At 41.8% G+C, this 21,487-nt stretch overlaps 1 pseudogene; it reads right to left on the bottom strand.

Moving 5' to 3' along the window:
- Positions 1-14,556: 14,556 nt before the first annotated feature.
- On the bottom strand, positions 14,557-15,402 carry LOC136132828 (small ribosomal subunit protein uS2 pseudogene; annotated as a pseudogene).
- Positions 15,403-21,487: the final 6,085 nt, after the last annotated feature.

The following is a 21,487-nucleotide window of genomic DNA, read 5'->3' on the forward strand; positions in this document are numbered from 1 at the left end:
CAATGAGAGGACAGGGGTCCTCCCCTTCCTCCTTGCATTCTCTTCACGTATCCTCCCCACCAAGGCCCTTTTTGTACCTAACTTCCGCCTGCTTCTACAACTCTGACTGCAGGACACAAGCTAAGGGGGCAGGCAATTACCGGGGGATGAGCAGGTCATATTGTAGTGAGAGTTGTAAAGTAATGAGCAGTCTCTGTGGCTTGAAAAGGTTGTTAACTTAAAACAATAATGGACCATTCCTGGAGTCATTCACTACATTGGCCACTCTGTCGCCAAATTTCAAGCAAATGCTGAAATTCACAGCTCCGATACAGAGCAGTATCATGCCCAGGTAGTTGCTTACATGATATGATTTGACAGTATCAAGAAGTCTTCTCTGCCCCAAATTTCCTGCTTTTCTCCCATTTTCCCACAAGGCACAGGTTTTATAGGGTATGAAACTTTAACTTAAGGAAAACATTAACTTATTAACTTTTTAAGGACCGCCTTTATGGTCCTTTGAAGACACAAAATCTGGGGAGATAACATAATAACAACCATTGTCTTTATTGGTCGTTGTCTTAGTCTGTTCCAAATGTTGTAACAAAAGTATCACTGGGGGTTGTTGAAGACTGGTGGTTTAAACAACAAACATTTATTCTCACAGATCTGGAGGCTAGAATTCCAAGAGCAGGGTGCTGGCAGATCTGTGTCTGGTGAGGGTCCTCTTCCTGGTTTGCAGATGGCCGTCTTCTTCTTGTGTCCCCACATGGGGGAGAGAGAGAGAGAGAGAGAGAGAGATCTGTGTCTCTTCTTATTAGGGCACTAATCCCATTCATGGGGGCCCCACCCTCATGACATAGTCACCTACCAAAGGCCCCACCTCCAAATACCATCACACCAGGGATTAGGCTTCAGTTTGTGAATTTTGGGGGGGACATAAACATTCAGTCCATAGTAACCACTTACTGTGGCTGGGATCTGTTTTGACATGTCTACCTGCATTACATGTTTAATTCTTAAAGCTCCCTGTGAATGGGAGGTACTACCTTCCACAATTTAGAGATGATGAAACTGAGGCTTCACGTGGTTTGCCAAGGTCACCCCGCTGGTAAGTGGCAGACCCAGGGAGCCCAGGTTAGCAGACCTTACTGCATTGCTAACATTTCTGAGATGGATTCAGAACATGAAAACAACACTGGACACTGGTGTGACCCCATTGTTCTTACAGCTTTCTCCTTCTTTTCTCACTTCCTCATCAGGACACCCCCCCCCCCCCACCTCAGGAGGCAAGACAGGTACTATTTTTAGCAACAGTTTGTCCGTTCAGGTTCCCCTGGGGTGAGGCTGAGCGGGTTGGAGGAGCAAAGAGGAGGGAGCAGAGGGGTTGAAGAGAGACCCTGGCTGAAGGGAGGGGATGTAAAATGTGGCTGGATGCACAGATTCAGAGAGAGGCAAAATGGGAGAAGGGCGTCGAAGGCGCAGACTTCCAGTTATAATGTAAATGAGTCCTGAGGATGGAAAGTACAGCATGGTGACCACAGCTAACAATACTGTGCTGTATATTTGAAAGTTACCGAGAGAGTAGATCTTAAAAGTTCTCATCACAAGAAAAAAATTGTGTAACTACCTATGGTGATGGATGTTAACTAGACTTACTGTGGCCATCGTTTCACAATATTTACAACTATGGAATCACCATGGTGCACACCTGAAACTAATGTAATGTTATATTTCAATTACCCCTCAATTTGAAACAAATGGAGCTGGGTCCTTACCTTCTCCCCAGGCCTGCTTTGCTCACAGGAAACGCCGTGGTTCCATTTGCGTGGTCACCACCCCCACGATGGTGTCCCACTTTAAGAAGAAAAACCACAAGAAACCCCTGCTATTTGTAAAATAAAGAAGGCACTGCAGAAACAAGGAAAACACTTTCACTGAGATTTATAATAAACGCAGTCATAAACAGAATCAGAGAATGCAGAGTTCAGGCTCTCACTGGACTGCCCTGAAGAAGCAATCGTTATTGGTATTCAAGTTTTAAATTCTTTTAGAGATATTTGCAATTTTAAGCTATAGAAATCGAGGGCGATAAGGAAGACAAGAACTATATGAAGTGATGTCAGTGCAACTCTGGCTCCTTGCATGTGATGGGCACACCGTCTGTATCATCCACGTGTTTCTCATGACAGCTCCACACAGTAATAATGAACGGCTTTGTGTTCAGATTAGGACGCTGAGACCAGAGAGGCTGACATACAGTGAGAAGTGTCTGCATCGGAATTCAAAACCAAGATTGTCCTGCTCCAAAGGTTGTGCCCCATCACAGGAGGCTTCCAGATCTGTCCGACGTTATCCTCATGTCGAAGGCAAAGAATAGACTGGGCCGGGGCTTCCCTGGTGGCGCAGTGGTTAAGGATCTGCCTGCCGATGCAGGGGACATGGGTTTGAGCCCTGGTCCAGGAAGATCCCACATGCTGCGGAGCGACTAAGCCCGTGCGCCACAACCACTGAGCCCACATGCTACAACTCCTGAAGCCCACGAGCCTAGAGCCTGTGCTCTGCAACAAGAGAAGCCACTGCAATGAGAAGCCCGCGCACCACAACGAAGAGTAGCCTCCACTCGCCGCAGCTAGAGAAAGCCTGCGTGCAGCAATGAAGACCCAATGCAGCCAAAAATAAATAATTTTTAAAAAAATTATTAAAGAAAAAGAAGAATAGACTGGGCCAACAGTTCCACTTCTTTGCCTCTGATGCCGTCCTATTTCCTGCCTCAAGGCATCTTAAACCACCTTTTTCAGAAACAGAGAAGCATATTTACAGACAAGGAACCCTAATTTATTTGAAATACAACAGAGATTTTAGCTGTAGTTTGATTTTTTTTAGAACAATAGAGCAGAGCCTTTTGAACTTTTTTGAACTTGCCCCCCAGGATGGAAAGCCCTTTATCTCACACCTCAGTACACACAACACACACACACACACACACGTAACAAGTTTCACAGAATAACACTATGTGTGTGAGAAGCTCGCTGACATTTTAGATTCCAGTCTAGTCTTTCTTCCCTTCCTCCCTCCCTCCCTCCCTTCCTTCCTTTTTCTTCATAGTCTTCCTCAATGATCCTTTTTTTTTTTTTTTTATCGTGGTAAAAACATGAGATCTACCCTCTTAAAATGCTAAGTGCAGGGCTTCCCTGGTGGTGCAGTAGTTAAGAATCCACCTGCCAATGCAGGGGACATGGGTTCGAGCCCTGGTCCAGAAAGATCCCACATGCTGCAGAGCATCTAAGCCCATGAGTCACAACTACTGAACCCACGTGCCACAGCTACTGAAGTCCACACGCCTAGAGCCCGTGCTCCACAACAAGAGAAGCCACCGCAATGAGAAGCCCGCGCACTGCAACTAGAGAAAGCCTGCACAGAGCAACGAAGACCCAATGCAGCCAACAATAAATTAATTAATTAAAAAAAATGCTAAGTGCATAGTACGGTGTTGTTAGTTACAGAGCCAATGTTGTTCAGTTCTCCAGAACTTATCTCGTGTAACCGAAACTTGACCCCCACTTCTCACCCCACCCCCCAGCCCATGGCAACCACCACTCCCCTCCTGCTTCTGGGAGTCTGACTATTTTGGATTACTTCTCATGTAAGTGGGATCGTGCAGTGGAAAGCAGTGTGTAGACTCCTCAAAAAATGAAAAATAGATATTTTATTTTTTAATCGTGGACACGACCCCCTATACTGATGTCAGCATCCACTCATGTGTTGCTACCCCAGTTTGAATTACATTGCAAGGGGACCTGAATTGTTTTTTGCTTTAGAACAAACGGTCAGGTCGTTGAAGCTGGTATCAAAGACTTGTGAAGTAGGCAGGAAGAGCTGGGGGGAGGAGGACAAAAAGAGAGATTTTTAAAATTAATTATTAATGGCAACTCAGTGGAAATATTAACACCCTTATGTATTTTTAATTCTTGAAAAGAGGAAGAGATGCTGCTTATAAATGCTTATTTTTTCCTACAGGAAAAAAAGATGATGAAATACCAGATTTGCTTCATTAAGCAGACGTTTTAAAGTCCAAACCCAAACTAAAACTCAAAGGGTAATTCATCTTCTGTGTCCCAAACAATATTCATCAGCTCCTTACCTAACTGGGGCGAGCAAGCCTCTCTCTGAAGCCAATGCACCAGAGCATGGATGCCATTGTCCACTAGGTGGCGATATAGAACAGGAGTAGCCCTTTCTTAATCTTACACATAAGATGCCAAAGAATTTAGAAACCCAGGGTTGTCCAGTAATTCACATGAATTCAGCCTGAAAGTTTTCTCAGTGCTCCGGGCATGTTTCTCCCTTTTCTTGGAACATCCCTGGATTTCAGCTTCATTCTTGCTGACAGCCTGGCCTTTAAAATTAGTACTCTCTTGGCTATTTCCTGTGGCAATACAGATGTATCATAATGTCTGTATTTATTAACAATCTGCAAAATTAGCATGTGCCATGAATCTTTATTTCATGCCCCTTCCATATAACATTTAAGAAATACTGTGGGTCCTTGTGTCATTTCCCTTTGCTAACGATTTCTATATCTCTTAGTTGTTCTACATATTGTAAAGTTGTGGAAACATCTGGTGGGTATTTTAGTTCTTCTTTTTCAATTGAAAAGAATGATCTTCTCAAATACACATGGCAAAAAGAACTAATGGCTGATAAATTAGAGATGTCTCATAAACAAAAATGTATGCTTTTGCAATGTGGAAACCGTCTTTTGAAATAATCCCATGTATTAGAGATTTTTAAATTCTCATCCAATGATGCCTGTTATAAGACATATTTATAATTACCTGCAAGTCTTACTTATTTTTACAATTTTTTCTGATGTTGGTAAAGAGAAGATATCGATGAATAATTTTCTCTTGCTGCTTATTATATTTGTATATCCTTTGAATTTTTATGAATACACATTACTTTTACAAACAGGAAAATAAAGTTTTTGTTATAAAAGTAGTATGTAACTATGAGGAAAAGCATTTTAGTATGGCATAAACTGGAAAGTTATTACTTATAGGTCAGTTGAACGCTCACACAATTTAAGTGCTATGTAGGGTAATCTTAGTCATGAATTGCTGCTTTAGGAAGTAATATTTCTAAATTTAGGTCATTTCTACCGTGTTCCTATCTATAATTAAACATCCTCCTTAAAGTGGGAAGAATATCAAGTTGTCCATTATTCTCATGGTAATGTAATTATTGAGACAACTGGTATTAGCATCTTTCATTGTTAAAAACAGCAAAATCAGTATAACATTTCACTATTCTTCAAGCTGCACGTAACCTACTTCTATGTGGTGGTCGGAGGTTTATGGCATAAGAAGCACTTTCACTTACATTAGCTCATTTTGTCCTCCTAATAGCTGTGTGGCAGAGGCAGGGCACATGAAGATTCTAAGCCATAAAATCATGCACGTAAGGTCCTAATCGCATGGGCTGCAGAACCAGGGGAGGGCCGGCCATGTGATTCTGAGTTCAGGCCCTTTGCCTTTCGTTTCTGTAAGCTTTTTGCAGACTGTGCCCCAAAGCTCCCTGGGTGCAGATGAGGAGGAGGGAGTCTTCCCAGCAAGTGTTTTAAGTATCGGCTGCTCTTTCTTGCTTTTCTTCATCTGCATGTAAGCGGGAGTGAGGGGTGAGGGGAGGGACAGGAATGACTGAGAACGGGCTACATGTGCCTGTTGTGCTCACACCCGAGGTGGTAAGGGCTGTGCAGTAGGCTACACGGGTCCTAATGATGCTGAACCCAGATGCCATGTTGATTTGTGACTTTGTCCCTCACCTTTCAAACTGCATCTCCCTGAGGCATAGTCGAACGTTACTCAACAAGTAAGTGCATAAACTGACCCCCTCCTGCGCGCTGGGGACTCCTGTCAAGGGCCGCATCCCCGGACACGGGGTAGATCACAGCAGAGCCCCCTCCACAGCAGGCCCACACAGAGTCTGACGTCTAGCGGGAGAGGCAGACACCTATCATCACTAATTCTACTGTAAGATGAAAGTACAGGCTTTATGAGAGACAGTAACAGTGAGACATAGTTTAGATGGCGGGAGGGGTGTGTCAGGAAGTTTCTCTCAAAAAGCCTTATTTAAGCTCAGACCTAAACAATGAGTAGGTATTTACCAGGAAGGATGGTTGGAAACATTCCCAGAGGGTTGCCTCATACACAGGCCCTGGGGTAAGAAGATGCTTCTCTTGTTGGAGGAACAGAGACTCATGTGACCCCAGTAGAGGCAGAAAAGGTAGGCGGCAGGCAGGGGCCCCATCCCGGGGGCCTTGTGGTCCATATTAAGAATGTTGTATTTTGTCCTAACCACAGAGACAAGCCATTGATGAGTTTTGAGTGGAGAAGAGATATGATCAGATTTATGTTTTTAAAAGATGCATTGGCAGCTTGAATTAGACTAGAGTGGGGTGAGTCTCCATGGGAGACAGGCTGGGAGGCGCCTGGTGATCCAGGACAGATGATGGCCATGGTGGGGCGGTGGTGGGGAGGTGACGGAAAGAGAAACCCTGGTGGTGGCTGAATAGAGTGTGAAGGGGTGTGCAAGGAGTTCAGATTCAGACTTACAGGGATGGGACTCTGAGAGATGGCCCAGAGGGTGTTAAAGAAGCATCTGGACATAAGAGTCTATTGTTGAAAGGATGCTTAGGCCGGAGCTATCACTTTGGGAGATGTCATCCTAGAGATGGTGCTAAAATCCAGGAAAACCGTGGAGAACACCTTGGGAGGAAGAGGGCACGGAAAAGACAGGAAGGCCCAGAACCCAGCCCAAAGAAACCTCTACATTATGAAGTAGGCACAGGAGAAGGAGTCAGTAATGGAGCTTGAGAAGGGCCACTAGAGAGAGGGGAGAAAATCCAGGAGAGCGTGGTGTCTCCCAAGGCAGAGAAGAAGATGCTTCCTGCAGATGCAGGTACTGTGAAGATGAGGATGGTACCCTGTGTCTTGGGAAAGAACATGACACAAGTTCAAGGGGGAGAGCACTGCATATTAGAAATGCAGTTTCAACTAGAAGCAGCATTGTTCTTCTCTCCTTTCAAGAAGGACCTTTTACCTACATGGCTACAAAACTGGCCTGACTGGAATGTTTTATTTCAGAGCACTCAGATTTCATGGCTTTCCATAGCTGCCAGATTGATACTAGCTGTGAGTACCACTTTTTTCCCTAATATTTAACTACGAAAACTTTGAACCATACAGAAAAGTTGAAGGAATTTTACAATGAACACTCATGTATCTATCTCCTAGATTCTACTATTAACATCTTGCTTTACCTGCTTTATCACATGTGCATCCATCTAACAATCCCTCTGTCTACCCACCAATCCATCTTATTTTTCAGATACATTTCAAAGTAAGTTTCAGACACTGACTCAGTAATTTAAAAACTCCCAACAAACAAAAGTCCAGAACCAGATGGCTTCATGGTGAATTCTGCCAAACACTTAGAGAAGAGTTAACACCTATCCTTCTGAAACTATTCAAAAAATTGCAGAGGAAGGAACAATTCTAAACTCACTCTATGAGGCCAGCATCACCTTGACACCAAAACCAGACAAAGATATCATACAAAAAAAGAAAATTACAGGCCAATATCACTGATGAACATAGACGCCAAAATCCTCAACAAAATATTATCAAACCCAATCAATCCAACAATACATTAAAAGGAGTATGCACGATGATTAAGTGGGATTTATCCCCGGGATGCAAGAATTTTTCAATATCTGCAAATCAATGTGATACACCACATTAACAAATTGGAGAATAAAAACCATATGTCATCTCAATAGATGCAGAAAAAGCTTCTGACAAAATTCAACACCCATTTATGATAAAAACTCTCCAGAAAGTGGGCATAGAGGGAACAAACCTCAACATAAGAAAGGCCATATATGATAAGCCCACAGCTAACATCATACTCAATGGTGAACAGCTGAAAGTATTTCTTCTGAGATCAGGAACAAGGCAAGTATGGCCACTCTCGCCACTTTTATTCAACATAGTTTTGGAAGTCCTAGCCACAGCAATTATAAGAAAAATAAATAAATCCAAATTTGAAAGGAAGAAGTAAAACTGTCACTGTTTGCAGACGACATGATACTATACGAAGGAAATCCTAAAGATGCTACCAGAAAACTACTAGAGCTCATCAATGAATTTGGTAAAGTTGTAGGATACAAAATTAAAGCACAAAAATCTCTTACATTCCTATATACTAACAATGAAAGATCAGAAAGAGAAATTAAGGAGACAATCCCATTTACCGTCACATCAAAAAGAATAAAATACTCAGGAATTCCCTGGCAGTCCAGTGGTTAGGACTTGGTGCCCTCACTGCCAGGGGCCTGGCTTCGACCCCTGGTCAGGGAACTAAGATCCCACAAGCCACTTGGTGCAGCCAAAAAAAAAAAAAAAAAAGAATAAAATACTTAGGAATAAACCTACCTAAGGAGGTAAAAGACCTGTATTCAGAAAACTACAAGGCACTGATGAAAGAAATCAAAGATGACACAAACAGACGGAAGGATATACCATGTTCTTGGATTGGAAGAATTAATATTGTTAAAATGACCATACTGTCCAAGACAATCTACAGATTCAATGCAATCGCTATCAAAATACCAATGGCATTTTGCACAGAACTAGAACAAATCATTCAAAAATTTCTATGGAAAACAAAAGATCTCAAACAGCCACAACAATCTTGAGAAAGAAGAACAGAGGTGGGGGAATCACACTTCCTGATTTCAGACTATACTACAAAGCTACAGTAATCAAAACAGTGGTTAGGAATCCACCTGCCAATGCAGGGGACATGGGTTCAAGCCCTGGTCTGGGAAGATCCCACATGCTGCAGAGCAACTAAGCCCATGTGCCACAACTACTAAGACCACGTGCCACAGCTACTGAAGCCCGCGCACCACAACTACTGAAGCCCACACACCTAGAGCCCGTGCTCCACAACAAGAGAAGCCAGCACAATGAGCAGCCCGTGCACCACAGCGAAGAGTAGCCCCCACGTGCAGCAACGAAGACCCAATGCAACCAAAAATAAATAATAAATAAATTTATATTTAAAAAAACAAGACAAAACAAAACAGTATGGTATTGGCATAAAAACAGACACACAGATCAGTGGGACAGAATAGAGAGCCCAGAAATAAACCCATGCACTTATGGTCCATTAATCTACGACAAAGGAGGCAAGAATATACAGTAGATAAAAGACAGTCTCTTCAGTAAGTGGTGCTAGGAAAACTGGAAAGCTATATGTGAAAGAATGAAATTAGAATATTCTGTAACACTGTATACAAAAATAAACTTAAAATGTATTAAAAACCTAAATGTAAGACCAGAAACCGTAAAACTCCTAGAGGAAAACATAGGCAGAACACTCTTTGACATAAATCACAGCAATACTTTTTTGGATCTGTCTCCTAAAGCAAAGGAAATAAAATCAAAAATAAACAAACAACCTAATCAAACTTAAAAGGTTTTGCACAGCAAAGGAAATCATTGACAAAATGAAAAGACAACCTACAGAATGGGAGAAAATATTTGCAAATGATATGACTGATAAGGGGTTAATATCCAAAATATGTAAACAACTCATACAACTCAACATCATAAAAGCAAACAACCCAATTAAGACATGGGCAGATGACCTGAATATACATTTTCCCAAAGAGGTACATGAAAAGACACTCAACATCACTAATCATCAGCAAAATGCAAATCAAAACCACAATGAGATATCACCTCACAGCTGTCGGAATGGCTGTCACCAAAAAGAATACAAATAACAAATGTTGGCAAGCATGTGGAGAAAAGGGAACCCTCGTACCCTGTTGGTGGGGATGTAGATTGGTGCAGCCACTGTGGAAAACAGTATGGAGGTTCCTCAAAAAAGTAAAAATAGAACTACCCTATGACCCAGCACTTCCACTCCTGGGTATATATCCAAAAGAAACCAAAACACTAATTTGAAAAGATACGTATACCACAATGTCCATAGTAGCATTATTTACAATTGCGAAGGTATGGAAGCAACTAAGTGTCCATCAACAGATGAATGGATAAAGATGTGGTATACGTATATATATGTATGTATATACAATGGAATACTACTCAGCCATAAAAAACAATGAAATTTAGCCATTTGCAGCAACATGGATAGACTTGGAGGGTATTATATTAAGTGAAATAAGTCAGAAAAAGACAAATACTGTATATCACTTATATGTGGAATCTAAAGAAAATACAAAAAACTAGTGAATATAAGAAAAAAGAAGCATGCCCACAGATATAGAAAACAAATTAATTAGTGATTACCAGTGAGGAACGGGAAGCGGGGAGGGACAGTACAGGGGTAGGGGATTAAGAGGTACAAACTATCATGTATAAAATAAGCTACAAGCATATATTGTACAACACAGGGAATATAGCCAATATTCTATAATAACTATAAATGGAGTATAATCTTTAAAACTGTGAATCACTCTGTTGTACATCTGTAACATATAATATTGTACATCAACTATAGTTCAATTTTTTTAATTAAAAGAAAAACCAAAGTAAGCTTTGGACATAAGAACATTTCACAGCTAAACACTCTAGCATCTATATCATTGACCAGAGTTCAGTATCTGTTTATGGTTCTACTTCTTTTGAGGTAAAATTTTGAAAGAATGAAAAGCCCAAATCTTAAATGGACCGGTTGTTGCCTTTTGACAAATGCACAGCCTGTGTGGCCATCGTATTAAGTTATAGAACATTACATCACCCCAGGAAGTCCATTGCTGCTGCTTTATCTCTCAGAAAGTGCAGGTGATGTAGGTAAGGAACCTAGTCCTGGGCTCTGGTAGGAAAACAGCAAGTGTAAATTCCCTTCTCCCTCTGCCAGGGGACTCTGCCACCGCTCATATACATTCACCCACATTCTCACCAAGATAGAAATAGACATTGAACTCTTCCTAAAAGTGCTTTTGTAAACATTTCACAATACACCCTTTGTAGAGAAGGACAATGGTGTCCAGTGAAGCAAGCCCACCCCAAGGAATCATAATTCCTCACCCAGAATCCTGCTCTGCTGGTGCTGAGCAAGCTGAAGCCTCAGCCCTCTCATTTGTCAAACAGGAACAGTGACCGTCTCTGTCTACAAGTATAAAATCACCTTGCTGTTTTAATATATGAACTGATAGAGCCCTGGGGGGAAAGGTGAAAAGACTCCACCACAAGGCTGTGACCATTTTGACTAAGCTACTGTATTGTCCCAGGCTGCCCCCGGAGCCCCATGCTCACCTCACTGCTCAGGTGAGGCCTCTGGGCACAGGTATGAGTCAGGGCCGTTCCATGTGGAGGGCTCAGGTTCAGCACCAGGTCAGGACTGGAGCTGCTTAGTAGGTCTTCAAAATCTATTGTTAACAACCCCTGGAAGAGGCTGTGGGCTTAGTTTATTTATCTTCTTGCTTTTGTCTTCTTTGTCTCTCTGGGCCTTAGGAAGAGCCCACAGGAGCTGATTTGTTGGCATGAAGAGAGGGTTTCTCAATCCCCACCCTACGCTGGATTTAAGGAACCCAGAGACATAAGTTGAAGTGCCAGCGACTTCTAAGATTTAATGAAAATTTGTTTGAGCCTTCTTCCCAAGTCAGTGAGAGGTCTAATGATTGCCCCAGATTTACTTATTAATTCTTGAGATTTTATAGACTGGTATTCACTTTCAGTTACAAAATCCTGCTCTGGCTGAGCTCACATCTCTCTTGGGGCCCACTTCCACTGTCGGCATCTTTTTTCTGCTTTGGACCAACCCAGACCTGGAATTCAGCCTCTTTTCTTTGCTTTCCCCCCAGACGACTCTCCCAAGCAAGGCATTGCAGAATCCTACCTCCCTCTTCAACCTCTTTCCCTTCTACTCTCTTGACTCCCAGATTCCTCTAGATGTTTAGATTCAGATTTGTTTAGCTATGACTTTACTTCCTTTCCACCCACAAGTGGATAATCAAGGTATTTTTCTGAGCAAAGATAGTTGTCAAGAGGAACTCTGCTGCAAATTCTCTGAAATATATATATATATATATATATACGTATACATATGTGTACACATCTACACACACATACACACATGTATATACACACATACGTAATACATATATGCTTATATATGTCCTACATGTATACATAATACACAACACATAGAACTATAGAAATAATTACATGAATGTGTGTATAATTACATACATAACACCTACTATCTGTACATACACACACGTACATACCCTATGACACACGTCTACACAGATCTAAACCACCATCACTAAGGAATTGGTGAACTCCAGCTCCTGCCTCATCTTGTTGGAGTCTTGTTCTCATCTTTTTATTTCTGCATTGCACAGATCCTGCTCTGTAATTGAAACAGATCCCATCCAGCTTGTACTGTTTAGTTTACAAAACAGGGAACTGGAAATATCTGCTCAGTCACTCATTTATTCAATCTCACATTCACTTAACAGACAATAATCCAGCACCTATGACAGCCCCAGGTTGGATCCTATAGAGAAGATATGGAAATGAGGGAGAGACCCACGTCTTTAGAAACTTGAAATCCAGCTGCATGTGCAACCCTTAGCACACCCAAAACAAAACGTCCTCACACGTACAATTCTCATCAGAGGAACAGCAAGTTCGAGCAGAAAGTAGAGACTTGCAGTGTACAGCAGCGCTGCTGTTTCAGCGGAATGAGCAGGAGGAAAAAACCGCTGTGGTCAAAAGAAACTGCTGGCTGCTGGATTTTTGTTTAATTATAATTTGTGCTCTTCTAACAGCGTTCGTTCTGCTTAGATGGCAGAGTGGCTTTCATGAAAGTATGAGCTCAGCCTTGCCTTACGCCTGTTGAAAAAAAGAGGTCAGGTAAAATGACTGTAGTGACAGCACCAAGCTAGTTGAAAACCACACTTTCAAATGAGGCAAAAAAACAAAACAAAAAAAAAACCCGCACGCTGGAAATTTTTTGCCCACTAAAAACCCCTTGAAGTCATCTCAGAAACACATATAGAGACAATTTCCTCTTTTCTCCTTAGCAGTGTCCTCAAGGAAAACAGCTTTCTAGATCTGAGTGGGTGGACCAGTGATGCAGTCTAGCAGCCTGGGTTCATTCCGAATTCAGCTCCATGGCTACATTCGGGATGAAGGACTTAATCCTTATGTGGCTCTTCCAAATCTCTTCATATAGCTCTGCAATTTTTAACTGAACTCTGCACTGAATATTCTAGTCATTTAAAACGTTTTCACACCACTTTGGCACAGAAATTAGTAACGACCGGATACATTTGCAAATATCCATGCTCTGTATATTGTAAAACGTCTACATAAAGGCTAACTCTCATCCCGCATGCTGATAACCGTGATCTATATATGGGTTTGATAATTTTTTTTTTTTTTTTTTTTTTTGCGGTACGCGGGCCTCTCACCGATGCGGCCTCTCCCGCTGCGGAGCACAGGCTCTGGACGCGCAGGCCCAGCAGCCATGGCCCAAGGGCCCATCCACTCCGCGGCATGTGGGATCCTCCCGGACCTGGGCACGAACCCGCGTCCCCCGCATCGGCAGGCAGACCCCCAACCACTGCGCCACCAGGGAAGCCCGATAATTTTTTTAATTCAAATATCAAATGTATTTTTAATGTACCCACAGAGGAATTTACATATGAGTTCATGAAGAACAGCAAGTGATATTCGTGTATGCAGAGGAAAGATGATGGCCTGTTTCTTGATGGTAATGAAATTTGATAAATGACTTCTTTCCACAGAATCTCTGAAATAGAGTGATGCAGGTACTCACATTTTATCAAATTAGTTAGAGCTTTTCTAGGAATTGGCTCTGTTTTTACTTACGTCCTTCTGTGACAAAATTAAAGATAAGTTATTTGTTAGAGGCACTATCAATGGTCTTAATTGGAAAACATTTAGCAAGATGAACCTAGCATGCTGGGTGTGAGACTAGGAGAACTTGTGCTCTGGTTTCAAAAAGCGGCAGTTCTTAGTGCTATGCTTTCCCAAACCATAGAGAACTGGCTTTTCCTGGGAAACCCTAACTTCTCACACGATGCTCCTTTTTATTCTTTTTACTTATTTACATTGCTTAATGAAATGAGGCAATCACATGATGTACTCTAACTTGAAAATCCTGTAAGCTGATACTTCAAATTCTATAAATTATATACAGATCTAGTATTCTTTTTTTTTTTTTTTTAAGAAACTGTTTACTTTCCATCAGCTTATTTCCATTTTAAGAGTTTGTGGTCCAGGGCTTCCCTGGTGGCGCAGTGGTTGAGAGTCCGCCTGCCAATGCAGGTGACACGGGTTCGTGACCCGGTCCGGGAGGGTCCCACATGCCGCGGAGCGGCTGGGCCCGTGCGCCATGGCCGCTGAGCCTGCGCGTCGGAGCCTGTGCTCCGCAACGGGAGAGGCCACAACAGTGAGAGGTCTGCGTACCGCAAAAAAAAAAAAAAAAAAGAGTTTGTGGAAGAACAGGTTAAGACCACCCAGTGGTTGCTCCTACCCACTCAGTGGCCTGAGCAGTGGGAGGTGCAGACCAGCCTTCAGTGGGGCACAGAGGGCACCTGCACACCTTCGGACCAGTCCGCCACCTCAGGCTGAGGAGCAGTGAACTCAGGAGGTGGGGCGGTCCATTCACCCTGAAATTCCTCCTTGGTCACAGCCTTCTCAGCTGCCGCCTGCTGTTCCTTTTCAGTCTCTTCAGGATCTCTGTAGAAGTAGACATCAGGCATGACCTCCCATGGGTGTTCACGGGAGATGGTGCCACGCATGCGCAGAACTTCCCGGGCAAGCATCCACCACATTAGACCCACTGAGTGAGCTCCCTTGTTGTTGCATGGGATGGCAATGTCCACATAATGCAGAGGAGAGTCTGTGTTATACAGAGCAATGGTAGGCAGGTTAACATAAGAGGCCTCTGTGAGAGGCTGGTGGGCAGCCCTGGGATCAGTAATCACCAGAAGTCTTGGCTCCGGAAGGCTGCCCGGCTTTGGTTAGTGAAGGTTCCAGGAGTGAAGCGGCCAGCAAGAGGAGTGGCTCCAGTGGCAGCAGCAAACTTCAGGACAGCGCGCTGGCCAGTATTCCTGGAGGATACGACACTGACATCAGCTGGGTTTTCAGTGGCAACAACGGCACGAGCTGCCAACAGAAGCTTCTCCCAGGTTCTCTTCAGATTTACTATGTAGATGCCATCACTTTTCCTTTTGTAGATGTACTGTTCCATTTGGAAGTCTAGGTTGGTGCCACCTAAGTGGGTTCCTGCTGCAAGAAATTTGAGGACATCCTCCTCCTTCTTTTGCAGGACATCAAGGGCTCCAGACATTGTGAAAGTTTCCCTTTAAGTTATGATGGGAATCCAGAACAATCCGTATGGACCCTTGTCTGACTGACGTGGAAAGAAAGCTAGTATTCTGTTTAAAAAAATTTTTTTAATATTATTTTAAAGGTTACATTCCATTTACAGTAAATACAAAATATTGGCTATATTCCCTGTGTTGTACACTACATCCCTCAGCCTATCTTTTTTTTTAAACATCTTTATTGGAGTATAATTGCTTTACAATATTGTGTTAGTTTCTGATGTATAACAAAGTGAATCAGCTATACATATACATATGTCCCCATATCTCCTCCCTCTTGCGTCTCCCTCCCTCCCACCCTCCCTATCCCACCCCTCTAGGTGCTCACAAAGCACCGAGCTGATCTCCCTGTGCTATGTGGCTGCTTCCCGCTAGCTATCTACCTTACGTTTGGTAGTGTATATATGTCCATGCCACTCTCTGACTTTGTCCCAGCTTACCCTTCCCTCTCCCCGTGTCCTCAAGTCCATTCTCTATGTCTGCGTCTTTATTCCTGTCCTGCCCCTAGGTTCTTCAGAAACTTTTTTTTTTTTTTTAGATTCCATATATATGTGTTAGCATACGGTATTTGTTTTTCTCTTTCTGACTTACTTCACTCTGTATGACAGACTCTAGGTCCATCCCCTCACTACAGATAACTCAATTTCGTTTCATTTTATGGCTGAGTAATACTCCATTGTATATATGTGCCATTCTTTATCCATTCATCTGTTGATGGACACTGAGGTTGCTTCCATGTCCTGGCTATTGTAAATAGTGCTGCAATGAACATTGCGGTACATGACTCTTTTTATTTTTTTTTTGAATTTTTGAATTTTATTATTTTTTTTATACAGCAGGTTCTTATTAGTCATCAATTTTATACACATCAGTGTATACATGTCAATCCCAATCGCGCAATTCATCACACCACCATCCCCACACTCCCGCGGCTTTCCCCCCTTGGTGTCCATACGTTGGTTCTCTGCATCTGTGTCTCAACTTCTGCCCTGCCAACCGGTTCATCTGAACCATTTTTCTAGGTTCCACATACATGCGTTAACATACGATACTTGTTTTTCTCTTTCTGACTTACTTCACTCTGTATGACAGTCTCTAGATCCATCCAAGTCTCAACAAATGACCCAATTTCGTTCCTTTTTATGGCTGAGTAATATTCCATTGTATATATGTACCACAACTTCTTTATCCATTAGGCTGTTGATGGGCATTTAGGTTGCTTTCATGACATGGCTATTGTGAATAGTGCTGCAATGAACATTGGGGTGCATGCGTCTCTTTGAACTATGGTTTTCTCTGGATATATGCCCAGTAGTGGGATTGCTGGATCATATGGTAATTCTAGTTTTAGTTTTTTAAGGAACCTCCATACTGTTCTCCATAGTGGCTGTATCAATTTACATTCCCACCAACAGTGCAAGAGGGTTCCCTTTTCTCCACACCCTCTCCAGCATTTGTTGTCTGTAGATTTTCTGATGATACCCATTCTAACTAGTGTGAGATGATACCACAGTGTAGTTTTGGTTTGCATTTCTCTTGAGCCTGTCTTACACCCAACAGTCTGTACCTCCCACTCCCCCACCCTGGTATTGCCCCTCCCCCTCCCCACTGGTCACCACTAGTTTGTTCTCTGTATCTGTGGGCCTGCTTCTTTTTTGTTATATTCACTAGTTTATTGTATTTTTTAGATTACACGTATAAGTGATATTCTACAGTATTTGTCTTTTTCTGTCTGACCTATTTCACTTAGCATAATGCCCTCCAGGTCCATCCAGGTTGCTGCAAATGGCAAAACTTCATTGTTTTTTTATGGCTGAGTAGTATTCCATTTATATATATATGTATGCCATAACCTCTTTATCCATTCATGTGTTGATGTACACTTAGGTTGTTTCCATATCTTGGCAATTGTAAATAATGCTGCTATGAACGTTGGATACATGTATCTTTTTGAATTAGTGTTTTGGTTTTTTTCAGCTTTATACCCAGGAGTGGAATTGCTGGGTCGTATGGTAGTTTTATTTTTAGTTTTTTGAGAAACCTCCATACTGTTTTCCACAGTAGCTACACCAGTTTACCTGTGGGGTTCTCTTTTCTCCGCATTCTCGCCAACATTTGTTATTTGTGGTCTTCCTGTTGATGGTCATTCTGACAGGTGTGAGATGATATCTCATTGTGGTTTTGATTTGCATTTCCCTGATGAGTAGTGATGCTCTAGTATTAATTCTTTAAGTTTACTTGAATGCTAGAAAAGTCCCCTCCCTGTGTGACAGCTGCAGGATCATAATCAAGGGGGGAAGAGGGGACTATTGACAAATGATATTGAAAATATCAGTGGTGGCTCTCTTGGGGCAGTAAGATTTCAGGTGACTTTTAATGTCTTTCTTCATATGTTAAATGATTAGTTGAATTTTAACAGTGAGCCTGAATTGTTTGCACAATCAGAAAGTTATCTATAAATAAATAAAATTAGAACCTTATTGAACACTCTTTTCACAGATAAGTTCCAGAAAGAATAAAGACCAAAATATGTGAAGCACAGCTTTTATATGATTAGAAGGAAATGTACAGATTATCTTCATGACGTTGAGTTAAGCAGAATTTCTTAAGCCAGAAAGTATGAATCGTAAAGGAAAAGACTTAGAAATTTGCATGTAATTTTTCAATGATGCCAAAATTAAAGTTTACCTTAAAGATTTGATTGAAAAAACAAGCCACAAACTAGGAGAAGATATTTGTAACATGTATTGCAAAGTATCTAAGAAACACAAGGAAATAAAAAGCAAAACAAAACCCCCAGTTTTTAAGAATGGACAAAAAATATGAAGAGGAAGGAGAAAAGGCAAACAAAATCACCAAAATTCACAAAATGTCCTCCTCCTCACTAAGAGAAACACAAATTAAATTAGATGCCACAGTATATCCCTCTGATTGTCTACAAAACGTCAAACCGGACAATATGAGATGTTGGAAAGGAAGTGGAGAAGAGGAACTTGCATATTCTACTAGTGGGAGTGAAAATGAATACAATTGTTTTGATGTCAAATTACCAATATCCAGTAAAGCTGAAAATTTACATCCCTTGTGACCTAGAAAATCCTCCTCTAGAGAAACTTGCAGATAAGTGCTAAGAGACAGCTACCAAAAGAACAATCTAAAACCCATCAGAGAGAAATAAAAAATAAAGTTTATATGCCCAAGAACATTAAAATAGCAATTTAAAAAATGAACTAGGTCTCTACGTGTTAACCTTATTAACATAGGTCACTAAAACATACCACTGAAAAGAAAAAAGAAACAGGTTGTAGAAAATTTAAACAGTATGATACAAATTATTTAAAATTTAAAAACCACTATATATTGCCAATGGATACATATATGCTTAGAGCGGTGTACTGGAGGACACTCCATGGGGTTGTCTCTGGGGAAAAAAAGTGAAAGAAGGCAAAGAAGGAGGGAAGAAAATCGAACTTGAATTTTATTTCAATATTATATTACCTTTATTTTTTTATTTTTTTATTTTTTTTTTCTGTACGCGGGCCTCTCACTGTTGTGGCCCCTCCCATTGCGGAGCACAGGCTCCGGACGCGCAGGCTCAGCGGCCATGGCTCACGGGCCCAGCCGCTCTGCGGCATGTGGGATCTGCCCAGACCGGGGCATGAACCCGTGTCCCCTGCATCGGCAGGCGGACTCTCAACCACTGTGCCACCAGGGAAGCCCTATATTACCTTTATTAAAAATACTTATAAAGTATATTGCAAAAGATAAAAGTAATGAACTCAGAGTCTCATTCCTGCTTGTCACAGAGCCTGACCAGCTCACCAGAGTCTCAGGTATCCCGGGGTTCCAGGAAGAGAACCTGCAGGGCCCTTGGGTGTGGCTGCACCTCAGTAATGGGAATGGAGCACAGCTCCAGCGTAAATTTCTTGTTTTTTTTTCATTTTAGTTTTTAAAGTTTTTTTGGTGTTGAAATATAGCTGATTTACAGTGTTTCAGGTGCACAGCAAAGTGATTCAGTTATACAAGTATATATATGCTTTTTCATATTCTTTTCTATTATAGGTTATTATAGTTCACTGTGCTATACAGTAGGTCCTTATTGTTTATCTATTTTATGTATAGAACAATAGTTTGTATCTGTTAATCCCAAACTCCTAATTTATCCCTCTCCCCTCTTCCCACTTTGGTAACCATAAGTTTGTTTTTTATGTCTGTGAGTCTCTTTCTGTTTTGTAAATAAGTTCATTTGTATCATTTTTTTTAGATTCCTCATATAAGTGATATCATGTGATATTTGTCTTTCTCTGTCTGACTTAGTTCACTTAGTATGATAATCTCTAGGTCCATCCCTGTTGCTGCAAATGGCATTATTTCATTCTTTCTTCTGGCTAAGTAATATTCCATTGTACATATGTACCACATCTTCTTTATCCATTCATCTGTTTATGGACACTTAGGTTGCTTCCATGTCTTGGCTATTGTAAACAGGGCTGCTGTGAACACTGGGGTGCATTTATCTTTTTGAATTAGAGTTTTCATATTTTCTGGGTATATGCCCAGGCAGCCTCAATTTCTGTTTGCAGTTATGACGTGGATCAAATGCTACTGGACACCCAGCATGAACCTAGATGATGTCACCCCCAGAGTGTCCACTGTGATGACCCACAAGATACTAGTAGTTTCTGAACTAGACACCCACAGTGTTGGAGGAAAAACAGCCCTCAGCCCGAAGAAGATTATATCAAGAGAAGAAATTGAAAACCTTTTGAAGAAAAACTCAGATTGGACAGCGGATTGGTCAAGTCGGTCTGAAAACATCCCCCCCACCCCCGCCTCCAGAAAACTGCCTTTAAACATCTTTAAACACCAAACAAAGCACACAGCCTCTCTCGGCAGGAGGAGCGTGTGTCTTAGGAAGAAAGGGGACATTTTCTCAGCAGAATTTCTAAGCGTTTTCCTTCCATCTCTGCTGCTCTCACATCACTGGCCAGTGGCTTGGGGACCGTATTGGAAAGCATCTGGCCACCAGTGTCTTTTGATGGAGACTTGGACTCTGGCTGTTGCACACGGTGGAGATTGTCTACTAAAGGCTACACTGAACTCTGCTATTTATTCTTTGCGAAGCAGGAACTAGAAAACCAAGGTGCAAATCAAACTCCACAGTAGAGTTTAGATGCCAAAATGTGTTTGCTTTCACAGTGTAATGGCTTCAGCTTCCAACGGATAGGCGACAGGGACGTGTCAGCATTCTGTCAGAGACACCTGCTCAATCTGTTTCAGGGCCCCTCATCAGGCCCCTCGTCCTTTGTGCTGAGCTTTTGGGGGCTCTGAGAATCAATGTTAATCTAAGCAAATCTGTGTCTACATTTAAAAAACTAGAAATTGAAGAAAATAAATAAATCTTTGCCAAATCCATCAGAGATTACTGTATTTGCATGTGGTTTAAAATCAAACCTTATAAAAGCTTTTTGATTAAGCCAGAAAAAAGTAATTTATTTAAAAATAAATATTTATACTCCCACCGTGTTACTGGGAACCTTTCAGTCTTGGTTTGGGTGATAATGCCTGGAAGTGACCCTATTTGTGGCTTTTGCTGTTGGAGAGCTGGGAGAGCTCAGGAGGTCAAGAGGCCAAAACAAGAGCATACCCACCTCTCCTGGGACCTTGCTTGGGGCACAGGTGGGGCTTGGTTGGGTGACTGAAATCTTCTCCCAGCTTTGTTGAAGGAAACCAGGCTCTGTGTTGATTCCTAGGTGTTAGCAACTGTTTTATCTGTCAATATTCTAAAAATTTATTGAGAACTCTAAATCATTTAAAAAAATCATCTCTCAACTCAAAGATAAGGCAAAGGTGTATGTAAGAAAAGTACAGCTTGTATTTTTCCTCTCTAGATGTCTAGGTCAGTTTAAGTATGTTCAAGTCAAGCATCGTAAGTGTTGTGATAAATAGCTACCTTTCTCAGAAGATTCCTCTGGTTTTTGTAACCTCCCCTCCTGTCTAACAGGCTTAATACAAATTTAGCTTGATAAGTGTGTCTTGGAAATGGAA

This window comes from Phocoena phocoena, chromosome 13, assembly GCF_963924675.1.
Source record: "Phocoena phocoena chromosome 13, mPhoPho1.1, whole genome shotgun sequence".
Taxonomy (NCBI): domain Eukaryota; kingdom Metazoa; phylum Chordata; class Mammalia; order Artiodactyla; family Phocoenidae; genus Phocoena; species Phocoena phocoena.